Raw genomic sequence first — 23,538 nt, 5'->3', positions numbered from 1 at the left:
ATAACGTTTACTGATTTTAGTTTCCTTGTCTCAAAATGAGTGTCAAATAACAGTATCCACTGGCACTTCCAATTTCTGAGAACAAGGGTTGAAAAATCAATAGATACACTTTGTACATATTGTTACTGCTCTTCAATATTTCTTGTTTTCTTTCCCATTTGTATAAACCAGAAGACTGAAGTTCCTAGTCACCTTGAACCTAGATATAACCAAATAACTTTATTGACTAATAAACTGTGATATGAAGTATGAATGCCATTTCTAGGTGAAAGCAATTAAGATAATTCTTGCTGTACGATCTGATCCTACAAATAAGCAGCCTAATGATGGTGCCACAGATCATAGCAGCCTGAAACAGTAAACCCACATGAGGGACACCTGCTGTAGAAGATTTGCCCCAACCACAGTGGACATTATGTAAATGGGAAATGAACTCTTGTTATTATAAGTGACTGGCTTGTTTCATACCATAACAAGACATAAAATGTTTTAAAAATTACATTACTGTAGCTGCTCACAATTAGAGTGATTGAAGGTAACACTTATTCAGCACATATGACAATGCCAGGGACCATTATACGAGTTTTACTCAAATTATTTCAAAAATATTTACCAAAAAAGGTAAGTTTATGATTCTTATTTTAAGAAACCACTGAGAACCAAAAATTTACATAATTTCCCCAAGTTCACAGGTTACCAAATGAAGTGGTAGAACCTGTATTCTGAATATATAGCTCTTGCTCGTAGTCACTGATAGATAGAGAGCTAAATGTACGGAGATTTCTCTAAAGAGAATTTCAAATAACATATTTGAGTGGCACAGCAAAGGAATTTATTTTATAAGAGGAACTATTTCTCACTTGTAACATGACACAAGTTAGACCAATATTGTTATAGTATATATTGCAAAGTACAATATATTGTATTTTCCCATTTCCAGTACCTCATCTATTACATGATAAGACTACTACATGAGAAGATACAATAATTTTCTGAAATTAAACTAATAATTTAGAAAAATAAATTCAATTAATATTGAATGATGTCCTTGATTGAATGATGTTCCAATTTGTCTTCCAATAATTATCTCTAAATACTCATTAAAATACTCACCGTTGACACTTTGTAATAAACTTCACCAAATCTATGAATCCCTCCCCAAAAAACTAACCAAAAACAATTCAACTGAATGTCAAATCCGAGTGAAAAACATGATGTTTATTATTGTTTAGTTTTAAAATTAGTAATCATTTTAAAATTAGGACAAAATTTGGTTTTGACCTAACACATCTAAATCTTTCTAAATATTTACAGTACAATGCCATATGTTGTCATCTTATAAGAAACTATGTCACATGAATTCAACTGTATATTACTCAACATCAGAACTCATAGTGGAATGCCTTCCACTGAATTAAACAGACAATGGAGAGAAATAATGCTTTTTGACTAGATATCTTTTTATATTTCAATATAGAAGGTGTATTAAGCCCAATGAAAAGACTTTTTTTAAAAAAGGAGGGTAAGAAAAAATATTTGGCTAACTTAAAGTTATTGTGAAATATTGTGTATAAGTAATATAAATTAAATTTGGCAATATACCAATTTTTGTCATCTCCATAACATCAAATGCAAAAATTAAAGTTTACTAAGGATCAAATTGGCATCAATGTCAGGAAAAATGGAAAAATGAGAGAGTAACCAATAATTACCAAAGACATTGATAACAGTGGTAAAGATGGTATGTTGATGACAGAATCTTTGAAATACCAACTTCTCATTTCATAGTTTCTTGAAGGGTTGATAATTAGACTAGGTATACTCTAGATTAGAGGCCGGTAGAACAGATAGGATATCTTTCATTAAATCCACTCCTGCAATCTCTGCTTCCCTGATTAATAGAACTTATGGTGGGTAACCCACATACACACATGCACTCATACACTGAAAAGACAGGCTTCTAAAACATATTAGTAGAAAATATATTAATGCATCAAATAACCTAAATAGGCACAAATAGTCACCATACAAAACATATGAGCTTCTGAGATCACTTCCTTATATTGTTAAAAAGTACAGATAATTGTGAGAATTTAATCTGCTGAAAATCTATCACATAAATTATAATCAGTAAACAGGAATATTGATTAAAAAGTTATATTATTTCTATGTATAATAAAACTGAAAGTACAGAGAAAGACTGGCATTTAATTAAAAATTCCATGTTTTTCAGTGGATATCTTTGTATATTTGAAAAACTAATGAAGATGTCTTCATCAGAGAAAATTATAAACATGAGTATTTGAGACTTCTCGTTGTTGCCTTAATATGTAAAACACTATGGATCTAATGTGAAGACAAAACAGAAGAGGCAGTGAATCAAAATTGAAACTGAAACATGGAGAGGATTGGTAATTCAATTGTCTTATTTAAAAGTAGTTTATTTGCCTCAGTCTCCATTTATTTGACTTTGGGAGGTAGCCACACAATGCAATATGCAGATAATGTACCATAAAACTGTACACATTAAACCTACATAATTTTATTAACCAATGACACTGCAATACATTTAATTAAAATATAGATAAATAAAAAAACAAAAAAATTAAAAAGTACTTTATTTAGCACACACATTTTTTTTCATTCTCTACAAAGATATTTGGAAACACTAAAGAAGAATCATAGCAGCACTAGGACATAAGAACTGTGTCTTCAATGAACCAGAATTTTGAGGAATTTCTGGAAGACATAAAGCAGATGGGAACAGATGGAGAACAAAGCTGATCAATGCAGAGTAGCCTTTGACTCAAAGTAGGCAAAAGTGGAAAACCTGGAGGAATAGTGAGCAGATTTTCTAAACTGTGTACTGAAAACAATCAAAGATCAGAACAGACAGGACTGGAAACAAAGCAAGCTAGGTAAGAGGGCAGAAACTGAAGAGATTTGGATTCTGAGCTAGCTATTCCCATACAAGATGGTTGGTAAAATCCCAGTTGCCAGGATCTGTTTCAAAATGAACCGAGGGATATGGCACTGAAGCCTGTCAATGTGGGCAGGAAGCTAAAGAAGATGACATTTACCACATCACACATTTGAATGCCATTAATAAAACTTAGAAGAAAAAGTGATTTAGCAGACTTGGAAAATATCCTGAATCATCTTGTACTTTCTTTCCTAAAGGACCCAGAGAACTATCACTTTAACTGAACACAAACAACCCTAACACCTCACAGAGATTGAAAAAAATTGGCAGCTAGGGAAACAGTTGAGATCATATATAGGGCATGTAGGATCTCCTCCAGTGACCAACACACTGAATAGCTAACCATGGACTGTACAATCAGGCTTCACTTGGCATGAAAAGCAACTTAAAAAACATTATGCCATTTAAGCAACTCCATAGCCAATGTCCTAACTGAAGAAATTCATCATCTGCCAGAAAGCTTATAAATAGACCTAAATACTCATGTCAAATACCCCAATCATCCCGCACACATATAGAAAGTCCCATTTGCCAAAGCCCTTGATAATTCAGTGGTTGGGGACTGAATAAACAAAATAGACAGGGGGGCGGATATTTAAAATAAAATAGATAAAATATCAAGTTTCTTCATTTTAGTATTTTTGAAAAGCTGTTAATTTTAAAATGGTGGGAGGGGATAATGAGGTGGGAGGGGATAATGAGGAGGGAGCGTTTTCAGGAATAACTTGAAAGGACACACGAACAAAACCAAGGAGGGATGGAAGCAGGGGAGGAAGGTGGGGATGGCTGGGGTGCGGGGGAGTGGTAGGAGGTAAATGCAGACAACTGTATCTGAACAACAATAAAATAATTTATTTATATATATATATATTACAAAAAGGACAATGTAAAAGCTTTACACATGGTGTAAACCCAATAATGTTTATTAACTTCTCTTTTTACTCAGTTAAACAATAAATCAAATCTGCATAACAGAATAGATGCAAAGATTAATTAAGCATATGAGAAGAAAGCACTTGCTTTAGAAAAACAATATTGGAATAATGATCAATAAGGGTGGAATTGGGTTATTGAACTTTCTGCTTACTTTGATGACAGTCTTTAGAATTAGTGTGCCATTCTTGCTTTGTGGAAACAAACACATTTGACAGAGATACAAAATAATGTCAGAATATATGGTCCATGATATGCAATTAACCTTCTAAATGTTGATAGCCTCAATCATCCCGGAGAAAAATGCTAGGAAAATAAGAGTGTCCTGTTTTAAGATCAAGGGAGTGACATCAACAAACTAGATGTTTACTATAGCTTTGCTCACTTTGTCTCCAGTATTCAAGTGGTTTAATTATAGTTATCAATTGCCTTATGTTAATCATATTCTATTCATTTTCTTCTGAAGAAATTTTGGAAGACAAAAATAAGATTTCTTCATTATTTTTTTAGCTTACACAGGGGCTAATTAAAATACAAAAATGTATTCTTGTTTTAATGAATATTGAAGAGTAAAATGACTCTTGAAAGATGCTAAACTACCCATCAGCACACATCAATTTAGAGTTCTGTTCCTAAAGGGAAAGATTTGAAAAGAAAAATAATATGAGGAAAAACAGGAAACTTTTAAAAGAAGTAGGAAATGAGTGTATTAATTAGGACAATGATGTATTGATTAAAAAACTAAATGCAGAAAACAAGATAAGACTTTAATAAAAACAACTCTAAGCACTTTTCTTAGGAAGCAATCAATAAACACACTGGGAGAAAAAGTATTTTTGGAAGTAAAATGCATAGTCATCAAATAATGGAGAAAAACTCAATAGAGAGACTGAATTGGGTAATAATGAGTATGGTCTGCAATTTCGAAGATCAACTTTAGATATTACACTGGGATGCGAGAAAAGAAAAGATTAAGATAGTGAGTGCAAAGTCATGACACTTTGGGATCTAGAACATCCAAACCCATGTAATAATAGTTCCAGAAGTACAAAAATGAATGGATAGGGAGGTAAACACTAATAAAATTAATGTTGAAAATTGAAATAAAGAAATTGTTAACTTATAAATACCAAAAGCCACTGAATAATGGACAAACATGTTGAAAAGAAAGCAAAGCAAAAGACACTCAGTGAAAAATCATGAATTCTAAGGATAAAAAGGAAGCCTGTAAGCTTTCTGATTTGAGTAGATAGTTACAAAGGAAAGGGAATTGTCTCTAGTCCATTAAGCTCCAGAAAACCATGTTTTAAAACAATTATAAAGTCATTAGTAGAAAAACATTGTGACATTTAAATTCTATATTTGAGGAAATGGGGCAAGGTGTAGAAAAGATCTTTTGAGATATGTAAAATCTACAACACATAATCTACAAGTATGGTCTTTATCTTTTTCTGTCTTGTAGGTAGTTATTCTGGTAGAATTTAGGGAGGAGTAAAGATGCTCTATTCTACTTAAGCCATTGCTGTATGAAGAAACATTATCTCATTACCTCTCCAAAAAAGCTCTCAGGTAACCCAAGTACATGAATTATACCACCCAATTTACCTTTCCAAGGAATAGCAAGAACTCAAGCTGACCTAACTAGATCTCCTTCTGAGTGCTTTTCTCATTGGATTTATTTTTAATTATTTTATTGTTGTTCAATTACAGTTTTCTGAATTTACCCCCCCACCCCAGCCAAAAACACTTCCTTTCCTTGCTTCCACCCCTTCTTGGTTTTGTCCATGTGTCTTTTGTAGTTGTTCCTGAAAATTCTTCCTCTCTTTCCCCCATTATCCCTTCTCATCTCCCCTCTGGTTACTGTCAGATTATTTTTAATTTTAATGTCTCTGGTTATATTTTGCTTGCTTTTTCTTTTGTTGATTAAGTTCTAGTTAAAGATGAGATCATATGGTATTATCTTTCATTGACTGGCTTATTTCACTTAGCATAAGGCTCTCTAGTTCCATCCATGCTGTTGGAAAGGGTAGGAGTTCCTTCTTTCTCTCTGCTGCATAGTATTCCATCATGTAAATATTCCATAGTTTTTTAATCCATTCATTTACTGATGGGCACTTAGGTACCTTCCAGCACTTGGCTATTGTAAAATGTGCTGCTATGAACATTGGGGTGCATAAGTTCTTTGGCTGGAGGCCAAGGTAAAATTCTCATTGGATTTAAGAGAAAGGTTGTCTTTAACTTTTTGTCCACGATGTAACATTGACAACACAGAAACTGTGGCTCTATGTTTGTGGTGAACATGAACTTGAAAGAATAAATCCAACAAATAAAAAAAGTAGAAAGCAAAGAAAACTGACATTATTGTTAAACTAATGATGGATGGTAGATAGATAGACTAAACAATTTCTGTGAAAAGCTTTACTTCTGATATTTCAGATAGTAATGAAACTATTAAAGTTCTTTTAGAGGAAAATCTTTTCTTCATGGTAAATTGTCTGCCTTTTGACACATCCAAAAATGTTTTGACACATTCAAAAATATATTAAAAAGTAATTTGGTAAAACAAAAGCAAACAATAATACATACCAAGTAGAATACAGAGTATTCAGTAAAAAACAAAACCAATAAATTTATATTTAAGGATGTGGTTAATAACAAAACCATAATATTTAACATTTAATACAAAATTCAAGTAATTTTTTTTTCTTATTGAGATTTAACTGATATCTGCAAGTTTTAAGCTGATAATAAATATAGATTGTACATGATTTTTGAAATGTGATATTATTAATTAATAATTATTAAAGAAATTTATAATAAAAATGATTGATAAATATTTCTAAGTAACTGATGTTAGAAAATATAAAGTATTATATAAGACATTCAAAGCAAAACCAAAAATAAAAACATTTGATCAATAAAATCAAGGGGTGAATACATCTTTAAAAATGTAATACAATTAAGAAAAAATTATTAAAAAGTAAAACTAAACTTATTTATAATAATTTAGTCATTAGTGAATTAAATCTACAAGGTTAAATAGCAAAATGCACAAATTGTATAAGAAAACAAAATACAACTTAAACTAAACATGAGTGGAGTTAATTTTAACATTTAAGAAAAATGAAATAGAGCAAAATATTTTAAAATGCAAGCAAACAAAAATCAGAAAAAATATAAATTTTAAGCAAATATTTCAAGAAAACTGGTAATCTTGAGAAGATAAAAAATTGAGCTGAAAAAGTACACTCTAACAGGTGCTAAAACAATACTGCATGAATTTTAATGTAGAAATATAAAATTTTTTCTTGTACTTAAAAATAATAGGTTTTCCATGTTTAGTGAAAAGTTTATTTTCATATTTCATCAAATATATATATCTTTTTATCAATCAGTACACAATTATATTTTTAAAGATGTTTTAGAGATACTTATTTCAAATTTACAATTTTTTTAGCATTTCTTTTGTTTGTATTTTTTTAATTGTTGTTCAAGTACAGTATCAAAATTATCATATATTTACAAGATGGAATACTACACAGCAGAAAGAAAGAAGGAGCTCCTACCCTTCACGACAGCATGGATGGAACTGGAGAGCATTATGCTATGTGAAGTAATCTAGGCGGTGAAAGACAAATACCATATGATCTCACCTTTAACAGGAAACTAAACAACAAAACAAAGAAACAAGCAAAATATAACCAGAGATACTGAAATAAAGAACAAACTGACAGTAACCAGAAGGAAGAGGAAAGAGTAATTATGGGGGAAAAAGGAAAAGGGTCATGAAGGAACGTGTACAAAGAGCTCATGGACAAAGTCAAAGGGGAAAAGGAATTAGGGTGGGAGGTGGGAGTGGGTAGGGCGGATGAAATACAGAAATTTTGAGCAAACTAAAATCATAATGAAAAAGTCACCCTTGTTTAACAAACCAAGAGATAAATTTAACCAGTCAATTAAAAGTAGTAAATACCATAAAGAACAAAAAAGATAAGCGAGCAGTCCCAATAATAAACAAACTCAAATCTACATGGCTTTGAAAAGAAGATTTAAATATTTCTTATGCCATAATAACTACATGGTTCCACTATGAAGCTTGTCTTTAGTTTTTTCAAGATTCAATCTGAAAAAGATTCAGTCTTTAAATAAATTTCTCATGTTCAAACTGAAAGGGAATATGGCTAATAATGTGCAGTTCTCAAAGACTCTACCTTGAAGTAACAAACTTCACTTGTATTCACATTTTACTGTCTAAAAGCAATTTCCTTTCCACAACTAATTCTGAAAGGGGCAGGAATGTTTAATTTGACCTCAAGGTAAAAAACCATAAATAATACAATGACACTAATGACTAACACACTGCATCATTTCGGTCTCTAAAAATATGTTTCACTCTTCATTGTGAAGACAAAATACACTAAAATCTCTCTGAAAAATATAACCCAAAAAGTCCATCTAGACATAGTATGAAGTGTAAGTTTTGTTAAGTCTTCTCAAATCCCATTTGGCATGTATAGATAGGCACCCTAATCAGGGGATGACAGAGATCTGTCTGAGCAACCTTTCACATTTTTCTCCATGACAGGTAGCTTCACCTACTGGATGAACCTTCCTTCCATTCTAATCCTTGCCCATACTGGAAGCTGATAATTAGAAATACACCCGGGAGCTGAGCAGTTTTCTCAGCCCACTTTTGTAGGTTTCTGTGTGTGGGCACTAGAGTCTTACTGTGGTATAATATAGGACTGTGCTGCTTATGATGGTACTAATATCCTTCTATCAATCAGTTTCTTATCTATTTGAATTAAGTCAATTCCAAGTGTTAAAGAGCTGTAACTAAAAGTCTGTTATACACAGTGTCTTTCTCAACATAATTCTTACGTTGCTTTTGGTTCCCAGACCCTGTCTTTTTTCTTCTGTTTATCTAATGTAGGTAATGTGAATTTTTTAGGCTTTGGTAGGAGAGTTTTGTACCCATGGCTTCTTTCCAAGAGCAATTTTTGACTAATTTATAGGATTTAATGTTACTACTTTAATTCATTCATATAATTTCAAAATGAATTCCTTTAATTTGATTATTTTGCCCTATTATGAATTTTCACTGGCCTTTGTAGTTCAAAGTCCACCTCAGTTTTATTTGTCCTCTTTGTGGATTGAACAGAATTTGTCTCTTCCAATACTGCAAATTCTTGCATTTCTATCCTCTTTCTTTTCCTTTTTTATTCTCTTTAAAATTTGATATATATATATATATATATATATATATGTTTCTCTACAGTCATCTTTTCTTAAAAAAAAACAATAGTACTTGATTTCTTGAAACAATTGATAACCTACATACTCACACTAAGATCATGTTTTTTTAACATCTTCCCCTACAAATAAAACTTCAGTAGTATATTACTACATTCTACTTTATCATAGGGACACTTTTATTGACTGTTTTATCACTATGTGGTAGTTATCAGTCTCTCAAAATTTTAAATCATTTTTTCCCACAGTAGCACCTACCTTAAGCCTCATTTTTTAAATATATGTTTTGCCTAAGTAACAAAAAAGCCTAAACCTTCATGGCATAATACAGCAAATATTTCGTTCTTGGTCATACTCCCCTTCACAAAGGCTCTGCTCATCTGAATTGATTAGTTAGCAAGAAGGTTTCCACTTTGACATATGCACCCATAATCTCCAAAGAAGGAAAAGGCCATTTGACTCACAGAGCTCCTGAGAGAAAAATATCATGTATGCTTTCATTTAATTGATTGGAGGAAGTTTCACAACTTGGCCAATACTGTTGAAAGGTAGTAGAGAAGTACAATTCATAGTGACAGGCACTATGCTGGCATCCACTTTTCCAGAACACAGTATTTTAATCCTTCAAAACCAACAAGGGAGACTTTCTTCTCAGGGAGGCTTTAGTTCCTCTTCTAATGTTTTCGATTGATTAATTCAGACCCAACCAGTATAATTTTGACTAACATAAAATCATTGATTTGGGATGTTAATGAGATGTCCCAACCCCTATCTTTCCTCCCACATTCTCTTTGGGAGAAGAAAGGCACGGGTCCTGCCCACACTCAAGGGAACAGGACACAGGGCATGAGCATCAGAAAGCAGGGTGGAGGCAAGTCATCTTAGAATATGTTCACTACGAGAAAATGGCTATTGTGTTTTTGATGTCCAAATATACAATTTGATCATATTTGTGAAAAAATGGCATCTACTAAATAGTCTTCATATTTTCCTAATCAATCTTTGTTGACTTTTTCAAACTGTTAAAATTTCCATTGCTTAATTTCTTCTATGATTTCTGAACATTTATGCTTCATATATACTCCTTAGTGTTTGATATGATAAAATTACTTAACTTTATTATTTTAATTTTCAGTTAATGAGTTGAAATTTTGTATCAGGCACTCTGTTAAGCCATTAAACATGTTATCTCATTAATTAATTGCAGTATCTTCATTTTACATGTAACATTAAAGGTTTTCTAAAAACATTGAGTGTGTAAATGGTACATTACAGTGGCCAATTTATGTCTGTTTATTTATAAAGGCATTATATTTATGTGCTATGTCTATTTGATCCATTAAGTTCAATAGCTCAATTTAAATTTATGTATTTATAAAGGGACTTGCATATACTCACACAAAGGTTTTCTGAGATGATTGTACTTTGATACCAATCTTCTATAAATTTTCTGAAAATATCCCACATAAATGTATTTTGTGGCCTAATTCAATCTGAATGTATTTTTCCAAAATTAAGTTTCCACTATTAAATCATTACTTTTCTTTGCTATAGCTTAACTTTTAAAATAGTCTTTTATTTTTTCAATGCTATCATTCTGTTTCCTCAACATATTTCCTTTTGTTATGTGAATTATTCTCCCTCTGATTATTTTAACCTAGATTTGATTAATTTATATAGCATATTTTTAATCTTGCTACTGTTTTTACTTATTTAAAATTTATTCAGGCATATATTTTGAGTTATGGGAGAAAAAAAAGTATACTTTCCCATAATGTCTTTTTTTAAAGGATTTTACTTATTTATTTTTAGAGAGGGAAGAGAGGGAGAAAGGGAGAGAGAGAGAGAAACATCAATGTGCGGTTGCTGGGGGCCATGGCCTGCAACCCAGGCATGTGCCCTGACTGGGAATCGAACCTGTGACACTGTGGCTCACAGCCCACACTCAATCCACTGAGCTATGCCAGCCAGGCCCATAATGTCTTTTAAAGGAATTTTAAAATCTTAGTGTACTGGCATTCATGTGCTTCTGTGATGCCCTCCCCTTGTGTGCTGATTCGCTCTAATGATTTACTCCTAACAAACAGAATAAGATAAAAAGTAATGGAATGAGACTAAATTTCAAAAGAAAGTAGCTCCTATCTTGATATTATTTCCAGTTGTCCCTTGTTCATTCTGATGAAGCCAGCTGCCATGTGGTGAGTTGCCCCATGATGATGAACAAGTAGCAAGAAACAGGATAGCTTCAGGCCAACAGCCAGTGAGAAACTGAGGCTGTCTGGTTCAAGAGTGCCTCAGTTCAATAACCCAAAAAGAACTGAATCCTTCCAACAACCACATGAGTGAACTTGGGCATAAATGATCCTTTAAGTGAAATCCATCAGTCACCTCACTGTCAGCCTTGTAAGAACCCAGAGGTGAAATGGTCAGCTTAACCACACTAAATTTTCTGACCCATAGAAATGTAATAAAAATTAGTCCTTTAAAATTGTGAAGTAATTTGTTATACAGTAATAGATAATTTATACAATATTTAACAGGAATATTTTCTTCCAACTATGTCAAAAACATATTTTCCTGAATTAATTGTTCCCAATATTATATACATCTCAGTCTGTCTATGAAGCAATCTTTAAAGTTAGATAAATGTAAAAACAAACTAATATCATAAATATTTCATTGAACAAGCACCATGGTTTTCAAAAAAAGAAGGGATATAAATACATTTATTAAATTTAAATAATTGTATAGGTTGAAAACTATTTTAATTTTAATATTTTGATAAAGACATTTTATGTATTTGTTATCCATAAAATACCTTTTAGTTCTGAATCAAATTAAAATAAAATAATGAAAATTAATTTCAAATCACAAAAGGCTTAAAATACAAAAACAAAGTTAATCAGAATTACATAATTAAATTGGATTTCTTGAAACTAAATGAATGTTTAAAAATAAGTTAAATTATTTTAATAAGTAAAGTAGATATATGTCTACTATAAATACAAAGAGTATTCAGTATATAGTAAGGAAGCATTCTTTAACCTTATGTTAGTAAACCTGGTGTTTTCTTATAGAGAAGTATGCATATCAATTTTATCTTAGATTCACTTATTGGGCTGGTTTACAGTATCAGGAATTCCTTCAGCCCTGGTTAGTTTTATTTCATGCTATTAAACACTTGTGCTGAGTTCATCTGACATTTAATTCTGTGCAAGGTCTAGCAGCTCAGTAACTCACATGAAAAGCACAATGGCAAATATCCAAGGAGTGAAATTTGCTCTGATTCATAAGAGCAAATACTATATGTCATTAAAAATATGAGAATATTGCCCAAACAGTACAGCTGATGACTACTTTTATTTTTCATTCCTATAAACTATTCTAATTACTAGCAGCACTCATATTTTTACACTCGGTGAATATTATTGTGTAAAATTCAAGAACTAGTAACAGTAGAGAAGTATGAAATATAACCTGGCACAAATATTATAAAGCACTACTTGTGAAATTATACAGAAGATTTCATAAATGACCCTAATCATAAGGAAAGACTGAAGAAATGAACCTGTACTTAATATTAATCTATGTTGAAAGTTCTGGCTTATTTACAAAAATGTTTTACAAATTTATTTGGCAATACATAAAATAAATGTGAGGTACCATATAAATACATATTTATACCTGTAAGGGTTTTCTTAAACTTACCAATATGTATGCATAATCTATGCATTTGTTTAAAATAGTCATATTTGATATATAAAATACAATATGACTATATTTTGCACATTGTTGTTTTTATATATTATGCATTACTGTAAACATTCTAAATTTATCCATGTGTTACTTTATAGAATCATGCAATAATCTTCATATTTTCTTATTTATAATATATTACTGTTTTGCTTCAGATGATTTTAGAACATAACAGGATAAAATTAATCTACATTTTCTTTCAAAGCATTTAATATAAGTATAAAAAAATATCAGATTCTTTCTGAAGAAGTAAAATATTGTTGAAAAGAAATCATACTTCTTAATAATTACAACTGCAAACTTTTACTGAGGTTTCCACAATTAATCTCAGAGCTCCAAAGCAGTCATATTTAATTCTAATATCTTTTCAACATAATTAACTATTAAGATAGGATTTTTACAGCTATATTTTATTTACAGTACATGAAACACAAATATCATTTATGTATAGTCTCAAATTAATTGATGAGTCCCAGATTACAATGGATACATGTCAGCTTTTGTTTTGGGGAAAGGGTGGCATATTCCTGACTTTTGTCATAGAGTTTGTCATTTTTCAAGCACTTGCTTAGTTCCTGAGAATTGACATATTTGTTGAAAAGAGCCAGATAGTTAGCTTTTACTATTACAACCTAGTCACTATCTTTTTCTTCTCCCAAATCATGCAAAACCAATAAGAAAAATCAATAAACACAAACAGAGATTTGTATTGCAAAACTAAAAACCAGTGACTATTCAAACCTCAACATAAGTGGAAAGAATCCTCAGCTGTAGAGCTACAGTATTCATATAAAGAAGTGAAGAGTATTAACAAGGAGCCAGCCACAGATTTGCAAATTTGAATGAGAAATGAGCTTGTTCTTGCTGCAAAAATACTGTTTCATAAAATGTAATTTTTCTTGTATGGCTGGAGTAAAAGAAATTTGGAGCAATTACAGGTAGCCAGAAAAATCATTTAAAAGTTCTAAGCTGTTGCCCTGGCCGGTGTGGTTCAGTTGGTTGGTGGCTGTTCCGCAAAGTGAAAGTCTGCCAGTTGACTGCAGGTCAGGGTGCGCGTCTGAGTTGCAATTTCAGTTCCCAGTTGAGGCGCATATGAGAGGCAACCAATGGATGTTTCTCTCTCACACTGATGTTTTTCTCCCTTTCTTCCCTTCTCTATACAAATAAACAAATACATTTTTTAAAAAAGAAAGTTCTAAGCTAAAATAAGAGTGGTGGTCAACACCAAGTGCTGAGTGAGGACAAAACTCCATTGGGAACATATACAGATATTTGCACTGTAGCTAAAACCTGGGTCTTGAGCCAGATGTTGTCTTTTATGTAAGGCAAGATGGAAGGGAATCTAGAACCCTCTCACAACCCTGAGAAATGAGTATAACATAAGCCCACTTACATGCTGCTTATAAATTACATGCTTAAAACCTAAAAAAACAAAATGTCTAAAGTTAGAGATACACAAAAAATTACTCCAGACATCTGCAATACAACATAGTGCCTTAAGTTAATAATATGGTATAGTGTATGTCAAAATCTGTTATTTGTATATCAGTTATACTCAGTAGAATTATCAAAATATATAAACAAAATTAACTAAAAGAACAACTCATATTAAACCTTATGTATAATTTTATAAAATAGTATTAAACAATATAGTGTTAAGAAAACATACCTATGTGATTTTAACAACAACAGAAAAGGAATTTAAAAAATACCTGGGCTATCAGAACAATGTTTACCTCTAGTATCGAGACAGCTGAATGGAATGAATAATATGCAATGGTTAAATTTGCAACCTCTAACCTCTTGATAACCAAGGAGGGGTGTGTGTGTATGTTTTCTTTGGATATTCTTATTAAGATAGGGTTCCAACTTCTTCAAGAGAAACGGAATATTTGTTTCAACTATTTTAGGGATAAAATCAGAGTAGACACAGTCAGTGACAACGATTTGACTAAAATTATTGAATTTTTCATGTGTTAAAATGGGTTAGGGTGATGTCAGTGCATGTGAAAGACAAGAATTCAGGTCACTGTCATTAAAGTTGGGGTCACAATTTACTCAGGATCATGTTTTGGTAAGATTGCTTCACAGTCTCACAAAGGAAGTGAACTCAACTTTCTAGTTGGATTCTGATTAAAGAATAAAAAGCTTTCTGAAACTTACAACATGGGGTAATATTACCCTAACATTTCACCATTTGAATAATATTTGAATAAAACTATTTAAAGAAATATTTATCAAAGTTTGATATATCTATATTTTATTCAAACATATAATTTTGTAGATATTATTAATATTACCAATGGCTAAAATTAGACTTTCAGGTTTTCAAACTTGGACACTTTTACCATATCAAATTGTGCTAAATATAATTAAATATAATAGAAATATATTTAATAAAATGCTAACTCATTACAAGATAAGAAGGGGATTATCAAAGTCAGATGTTGAGAAAATGGTTAAAAAGTTATTTGAATAAAAATATGAATATAGTCGAAGTAATCATCTACTACAACACAGAATCTATAAAGAACTCCATGTGAAAAATACATTTCAAGACATAGCCTGAATGTGAGCATTGTTTAGCTTAGAGGGGTTTTTTATATATGTATTATAAAAATTCTAAATCTTACAATTAAATATTTTATTTTCTCATTTCCTTCTTCATTTCACTATGTAGTAGAAAAATCTTAAAAGCACACTGATGGTGTCCTTGATCAGATATTTTTAAAGAAAGTTCTTATATGCTAATTTTAACTTTTGCAAACATTCAGTATCCACTGTCATGTAAACAATGAAATAGAATTAAAAGAACAATTTCCATGGAATATGGAACATTTTTCTGGTAATTATATGGTGATTTAACATTTACTCTGCTGGTTTTGTAAGGTGGCAAAGAGTAGGAAAATAACATTATGAATAGAAATAAAGGGTGTGAGGGAGAAAGCTATTCATATTTTATTATATTTTTAACTCTGAAAAGAATTTTAATATTGCTCTCAACAAGGGGTATATTGAAATATGAAAAGACGTATTTATAAAAATTTGGGAAGAACCAAGGGTGATAGAAAAAAATGTCTTAGTTGATGAAGCATCATTGTCTTCAGTGTCAAGCCAACATTTATCAAAGAAGCTGCTTGCTTCTCCAGGATCCCATTTCTGTTTCCAACAGACAAGTTTTAGATGTCACGCTTACTGTCCATTTAAAGCTCTTTCTGACTTTGCCCACCATTACAATGACTTAAAAATCCATAATTAACTACCATTTCTTGAGTTTGATGATAAACACTTAGATAACATTATTCATTATCATGAACATAAAATCTGAAATTGATAGAAAAAAGTATCTAATTGTGAAACTGATAAAAGAGGCCAAACATTGTACTTCATAATACTAATTAAAACAACAATGAAAGACCACTATTCTCCTATTAGAATTGCCAAAATCCAGAATACTGACACCACCAAAGGCTGGTCAGAATGTGCAGCCACAGGAATGCTCCTTCCTGCTGATGGGAAAATGCAAAATGTTACAGCCACTTTGGACGATAATTCAGCAGCTTCTTTCCTTTCTTTTCTTTTTCTTTTTTTGGCAGTTTGTAACAAAACTAAACATACTCTTACAATAAAAAATTATGTATTTTATATTTATCCAACGGAGTTAAAAACCTATGTCATAACAAAACTCTGTATGTACACAAATGTTTAAAGCAGCTCTATCCATGGCTGCAAAAACTCAGCAGCATCCAACAATGCAATGAATTATTATTAGGCCCTAAGAAGAAATGAACTATCAAGTCATGTAGACATGGAGGAAACTTAAATGCAGGGAAAGAAGTCAGTCTGGAAAGTCTAAATGCTGTCTTGTTTCAACTATAGGACACCCAGAAAAAGAGTTTGGGACAAGTGAGGGATGAATAGGTAGGACATAGAAGAATTTTAGGGCAGCAAAGCTACTTCGTATGATACTAAATTGACAAATACATGTCATAGGTTTCCAAACCTATAAAATGTACAACACCAAAAGTGAACCAAATGTAACTCCATGTATGGATTTGGGTGAAAAGGATGTGTCAATGTAGATTGATGGGGCATATTAATATGGGGGAGGCTTCACATAGGTGAGGACGGAGGATATATGGAGAAGCTCTGTACCTTCTGCTCAATTTTTCTGTGACTATTAAACTACTTCAAAAAATAAAGTCTCTTTAAAAATTAAAAATAAGTGTATTAGTCACATTCATAATCAAAATTTCCTTCATGTCCTTTTGCAAAAAACAAATGAACAAAAAGCTCTGAATGGACTCCTCTCAGACTTCCAGCATTTCCTCTTATTAGAACTTTCCCTTCTCTATTACTGTGCCCTGTGAACTCTAGTCAGCTTTAGCCCTACCAGGATTCTTCACTTCGTCAGCTCAACTCAGGGTGTCTGCAGGGGTCTGTTCAGGCTTCCCCACTTTTTGTAGCACAGTGTGGAAACTCAGAGCCATAAACTGGGCCAGCTGTAAAATTCACCACTCTAGTGTCCATCTCTCAAGAATTACTGCCTCTCCCACACTCCAGCCCTGGCTGGGGTGGCTCAGTGGATTGAATGCTGGCCAGCAAACCAAAGGGTGGACACCATGATTCCCAGTCAGGGTATGTGCCTGGGGCCCCAGTAGAAGGCACGTAGAGGCAACCACACATTGATGTTTCTCTCCCTGTTTTTCTCCTTCCTTTCCTCTCTTTCTAAAAATAAATTTAAAAAATCTTAAAAAAGAGAGAGCAAGAATGCTCTGGTACAACTAACACTGGTTGTTTCTAAACAGGGTACTCAGAAAATATTTTTCCTAAATTATGTTTTTATTCCTTATTATCTATGCTAGGAACTATTTGGTCTGTAACATTCCTACTACATATTGGTTTTGGTTACTTTATGAATTTCAAAGTGAACAAATTAATTATATTTATACTGTTTGCTTTCCCCTCTTATGTTTTTGTACTTGATTCCAGTGTTCTACTTATATTACTCTCTTGATGTCTCTATGGCCAAACTTTGATATTTTTCCATTTGCAGCTGATCACTAATATATGCTCTTGTTTACATGTAAATATATTCATAATATTTTATAATATACAGAGGGTTCTAATGAATCCATATGTTGCTTACATTTTCAAAAGTTAACATATTATAACTGTAATGGTAAATAATTTACATTTAATACTTCAGAATATAAAAATACAGCTGTTTTAGTTACACAGTTTTATATTGAAAATGAACAATGTAACATAAAAATGACCAATTTTATTCCATAAACAAGTATAAAGATTTAAGAAAGGAATGGAGCTATTGTGAATTATAACTAATATACATCTTAAATAGATAAATAAGATAGTTCAAACAGTATTTTATAGATCAACTTATCGAGCTGTTTTTTAACACGATCACTATTTTTTGCCATTGAGTTTTGTAAATTATTTATAAATTTTGGATATTGAACCCTTATCAATTGGTGAATATGTTCTCCCATTCATAGATTGTCTTTTTATTTTATTGATGATTTCCTTTGCTGTGCAAAAACTTTTTAGTTTTATGTAGTCCCATTTTTTTTTAACTTTGCTTCCCTTGCCTGGGAGATATATCCAATAATATATTGCTATGAGCAATGTCTGAGATTTTGCTGCCTATGTTTTCTCATATGGTTTTTATGGTTTCAGGTCTAACATTTAAGTCTTTGATCTATTTTGAATTTATTCTTATGTGTGGGATAAGAAGGTGGTCTAGTTTCATTTTCTGCATGTATCTGTCCAATTTTCTCAGCACCTCTTATTGAATAAACTGTCTTTTGCCCATTGTATGTGCTTGCTTCCTCTATCACATATTAATTGACTATAAAGGTGTGGGCTTATTTCTGAGCTCTCTATTCTGTTCCATCAATCTATGTGTCTGTTATTTATGCCAATACCATGCTGTTTTGATTTCTATGACCTTATAGTACAGTTTCATATTAGGTAGTGTGATTCCTCTAAGTTTGTTCTTCTTTCTCAGGGCTGCCATTACTATGTGGGGCCTTTTGCAGTTCCATAGAAATTTTCAAAATATTTGTTCTAGTTCTGAGAAATACATCATTGGTATCTTGATAGGAATTGCTTTGAACTTATAGATTGCTTTCAGTAGTATGGACATTTTCTATCCATGGATAAGGTATATGCTTTCACTTACTTTTCTTTCTTTCTGTAGTATCTTATAATTTTCCAAGTACAAATCTTTGACATCTTTTATTAGGTTTATTCCTAGGTATTTTAGTTTTTGGTTGCAATTGTGGATAGGATTATTTTCTTAATTTCATTTTCTGTTAGTTTATTATCAGCATATGAAAATGCAACTGATATTAGTATCTTAGATATTATATTATTTTCTTTGACTTCTTGGAACCTCCACCTGAACTTAGCCAAAAGACTGAGAGGCAATTGACTTCATAGAGTCTCAAAACAATTATTTATAGTGGCCTTGATACTACTGATTCCATAGAAAACTTCACCTTGTATATCATTCCTGGTTATGAATTATTTCTGCTATAGAATTTTATTTTCCATGCATTTCAAAATTTACAAAACAATACATTTATATTTTATACCAGTAATCACATATGTATCCACATATTTACCATCTCCTGTATTCTTTATTTCATTTCCACATTTTTTTAGGAATAATTCTGTTGAAAGTTTTCCTTCTGGTATTTATTTTAGATCAGGCTGACTCTTTCTCCATGAATTTTTATCATTTCTCAGTATGTATGAAAGCATCATTTTTGTAGCATAAGTTTTTGATTATAGAATGTTTTATTGGCAGTAAATTTTCCTATACTATAAAAATGTCATTTTATTTTCTTTTGGCATCCTGTATTTTAAATTTAATTTTATTATTATTTTTCTTTATGGAAGTCAGATGAATGTCTATAGTTTTGTGGGGGGGTTTTTTGAGGTAATGGGGGTAATAAATGTCATGTTTTTAAGATTTCCTTATTAACTTTAAGTTACAGTGTTTTTTTGATTTTTTTACATTAAACCTTATTGTGATTGTCTTTCTTCTTTTACTGTGACTTTTCATGGAATTTCTTGGATTAAGGTTTCTATCTTTTATCAACTTTGAAAAATTCATGGTTCTTAATTTTTTTTTAATATTTCTTTTAACTTACTCTGTTTTCTCCTTCTGGGAACATAACTAAATACTGTATTTATCTGCCATAGTGTCATAGCACCTTTCCATACATTTTTATTGATTTTTGAATTAGTTTGGGTATTTTCTAGTAAGTTCATCAGTCTCATCCTCTATCTTTAAGGTCTTATATGATCCTTGCAACGAGTTCTTAATTTCATATGTTACATTTCGTTTTAATTCTAGTAGAGTCAATTTCATAATTTTTTTACACTTCAAAAGTCGGTTGAAAGTCTTCTCTCTTTCTTCTACCTTGTCTACTTTCCCATGTCTCTGTCATTTATGTTTTCATTACTTTTATTTTCTTTTTTGTTGTCTCTTTAACAGATGTTTTATTTTAATTTAGGTTTAAATATAAATATAACAGAAAATAAGAAATCTTGAATGAGGCATCCAGCAGAAACAAAAAACAAAATAATTGAACTCTTCAGCTACCACTGCTGGTCTTCTTTACAAGCAATGTAGATATAATAAGTATGTGAGATTCTTCTGCAAAGCTGTGATCCCAAATTTATTTATTTATTCAATCATTTATTGAAATAATATAGTATTAACTAGGTTGGTTCATTTGGGAGGCTCTCAGGAATAGATTGTTCCAGAGTTCTCTCCCAGGCTGATGGCTGCCAACAAATCTTGGTATTCTTTGTCTTACAGATGTATTATTTTCATTTCTTCTTCCATTTCCACATCATTTTCTCCTCTGTGTGGTCTTTTTCTTTTCTCTTGGCACTTATCATTAGATTTAGGACCACCCCACCTCATCTAAATGATCTCATCTTCAAGTCCTTATGTTAATTGTATCTGCCAAAACACTTATTCTTAATAAGGTAACATTCACAATATTCAGTAGGACATATCTTTTGAGGGACCACCATTCAATCCATTACACTGCTATTACTCACTTTCTGCTACTTACCCTATTGATTATTTTGTTTTATTTGATTAAAATGCTCATACTTTGCAGAACAATGTGATTGTGGTTAGTAAAATAGAAATCCTTATTTATGGAGTTAGTTTAATGGGAATTCTAGGATTGGACTCATGGAACTAAGAAATAATTTGTAAACATCATCAAAACCCATTTCCTTACCATTATTTGAATGATCATATGTAGCAAATTATAGCAAAAGTCAGTTTAACTGGTAAAGGATTGCCACATTTGTAATCAACCATACTTGCTTATAGTAAATTTATTTTAAAACTTGTGTTTGACAAACTATGCAATTTTTCATGTATATTCAGATATCAGAACAGGTTTATAGTTTGTCAGAGAAACAGGTTATCAACCACATTTTGTCTTAGGACCAGGTTAGGAAAACAGAATGATTTAAGGGTCTTTCTCTCATTTTATTAGCTCTGAAACTGCTTAAATAATATTGGAATCATCAACAAATTTCCAGAGGTTTATCTAAGCCATATGATATTTTCAAACATATTTTGTTAATATTTAAAATTTATATATAAATGATGGGGCTATTTATGGCCAATTAAAAGGATGTTTATCTGTGGTTGATAGTTTATGGATAATATTTACTTTATTCCATAGATAATTTTAAAGTTTCTAAGTGGCATTTAAAGAAATTATTCATTTTTATATTTTTAATTAATGAGGGTCCATTCAAACTTCAAATGTGAGAGCTAGTAATAAGATAAAAATTGGAAACATGAAGAGCTGGGAAAAACCTATTTTTATCCTTTTTTATCAATTGTCATCTGATATACCTGCATTCTTTTTCAAACTAACCCTGATGCAATATTGAATGATCACCAATAGACAGAGTTATCTATTATATTTATGTAGCTTAACACAGAACTAAGTTTTAAAAATATTTATCTATGTTATTTATTTATGTATGTATGTGTTCATTTGTTTGTTTGTTTTTATTTAGAATGGAAGGGAAGGATAAAGAGAGGGAGAGAAACATTTGCTGTGAGAGACAAACATGGATCAGTTGTCTCTATATGCACCCTGAGGGGGACTAAACCTGCAACCCAGGGGTGTGCCTGGCCTGGAATTGAACTGGCGATCTTTCACTTTGCAGATGAGGCCCAACCAACTGAGCCACCACTGGTCAAGGCACCAATAACTAATTTTTAACCCAATTGTGCAGTGACTAGAAGGAGGCCAATTAGTTTCAAATCTATATAAATTTTAAATATATTTTGCCACAAGAAAATACATGTTACAGTATGTAAGAGTTCACACACTTAAAAAAAACACCAATTATTATGTTTCATCATGATTAGCAGGGTTAGACAGTGACATCTGTTGTGAAAATGTAACAAAAAATATGCAATTCTTTTTTCTTACACTTTTACATGTTTCAGATAATAATTCTTAAAATCTTAAAATTATGGTCTCAGAAGTAATTGTTTATGTGTATGTGTATAAATGGCAACAAGTACAAATAAATCACCAGCTAATTATATTGTTTTATAATCTTATTGAAAAAATGATTGTTTAGAAGATTATTTCTAATTTCATCAAACTAGCAATTAACAGTGGAAAACCTTTGCAGATATTTTTTTTCTTTTATTAAAGAACCTTAACTCCACAAAGGAGTAATTAGCTATCTGGACAGACTGGCTGAATATTACAACAACCAAATGCAGAAGCTTCAAAAGGCTGTTTCAGGGCCCTGGCTGGCGTAGCTCAGTGGATTGAGTGTGCGCTGCGAACAAAAGCATCACAGGTTCGATTCCCAGTCAGGGCGCATGCCTGGGTTGCAGGCCACGGCCCCCAGCAACCGCACATTGATGTTTCTCTTTCTCTGTCTTTCTCCCTCCCTTCCCTCTCTAAAAATAAATAAATAAAATCTTTTAAAAAAATGGCTGTTCCAGAATACCAGATGAAAAAGCACTGAGAAATACACATGTTAGTTTCCTCCCTCTGGGCTTATTAAAATAAAATATTGTTAGGATCTTTCTCTATTCTCTTATATTATTTGAAATATTCCTGGGTTACAAATAAACTGAGTTATACTTCCCATGTCTAAACCAATTATTGATATCTTACAAAGACCAAATAAAACAATGAGAAGAAAACACATATTTATTTGAATCATACACAAATGCATATGATTTGAATATTAGTTTATATCAATATACATTTAATGTTAGTAGAAACAAATTGCACATATTGAAATGAAGTTTTCTATGAAATATATGTGCTTTTCCCCCTCAAACATACTTTCATCTAATGGTGGATTAAAACAACATATATGACAAAATAACTATTTCAGGACACTGAATCACTAGTTTTGTGGTCATGAAATACGAATTATAGCTGACTGTATATTTGTGCTCTTTTTAGTCTTAATTGGCCTCTAAAAGTTTATTGATTTTAGTACTTTCCAGAGAAAATGTTTTACTTTCTTAAAAGGGCCTTGACAATAGTTTTAGGTTTACAGAAAAA

The sequence above is a fragment of the Phyllostomus discolor genome, chromosome 2 (assembly GCF_004126475.2).
Source record: "Phyllostomus discolor isolate MPI-MPIP mPhyDis1 chromosome 2, mPhyDis1.pri.v3, whole genome shotgun sequence".
NCBI classification, from domain to species: Eukaryota; Metazoa; Chordata; class Mammalia; order Chiroptera; family Phyllostomidae; genus Phyllostomus; species Phyllostomus discolor.
This window is presented reverse-complemented; position numbering follows the sequence as displayed.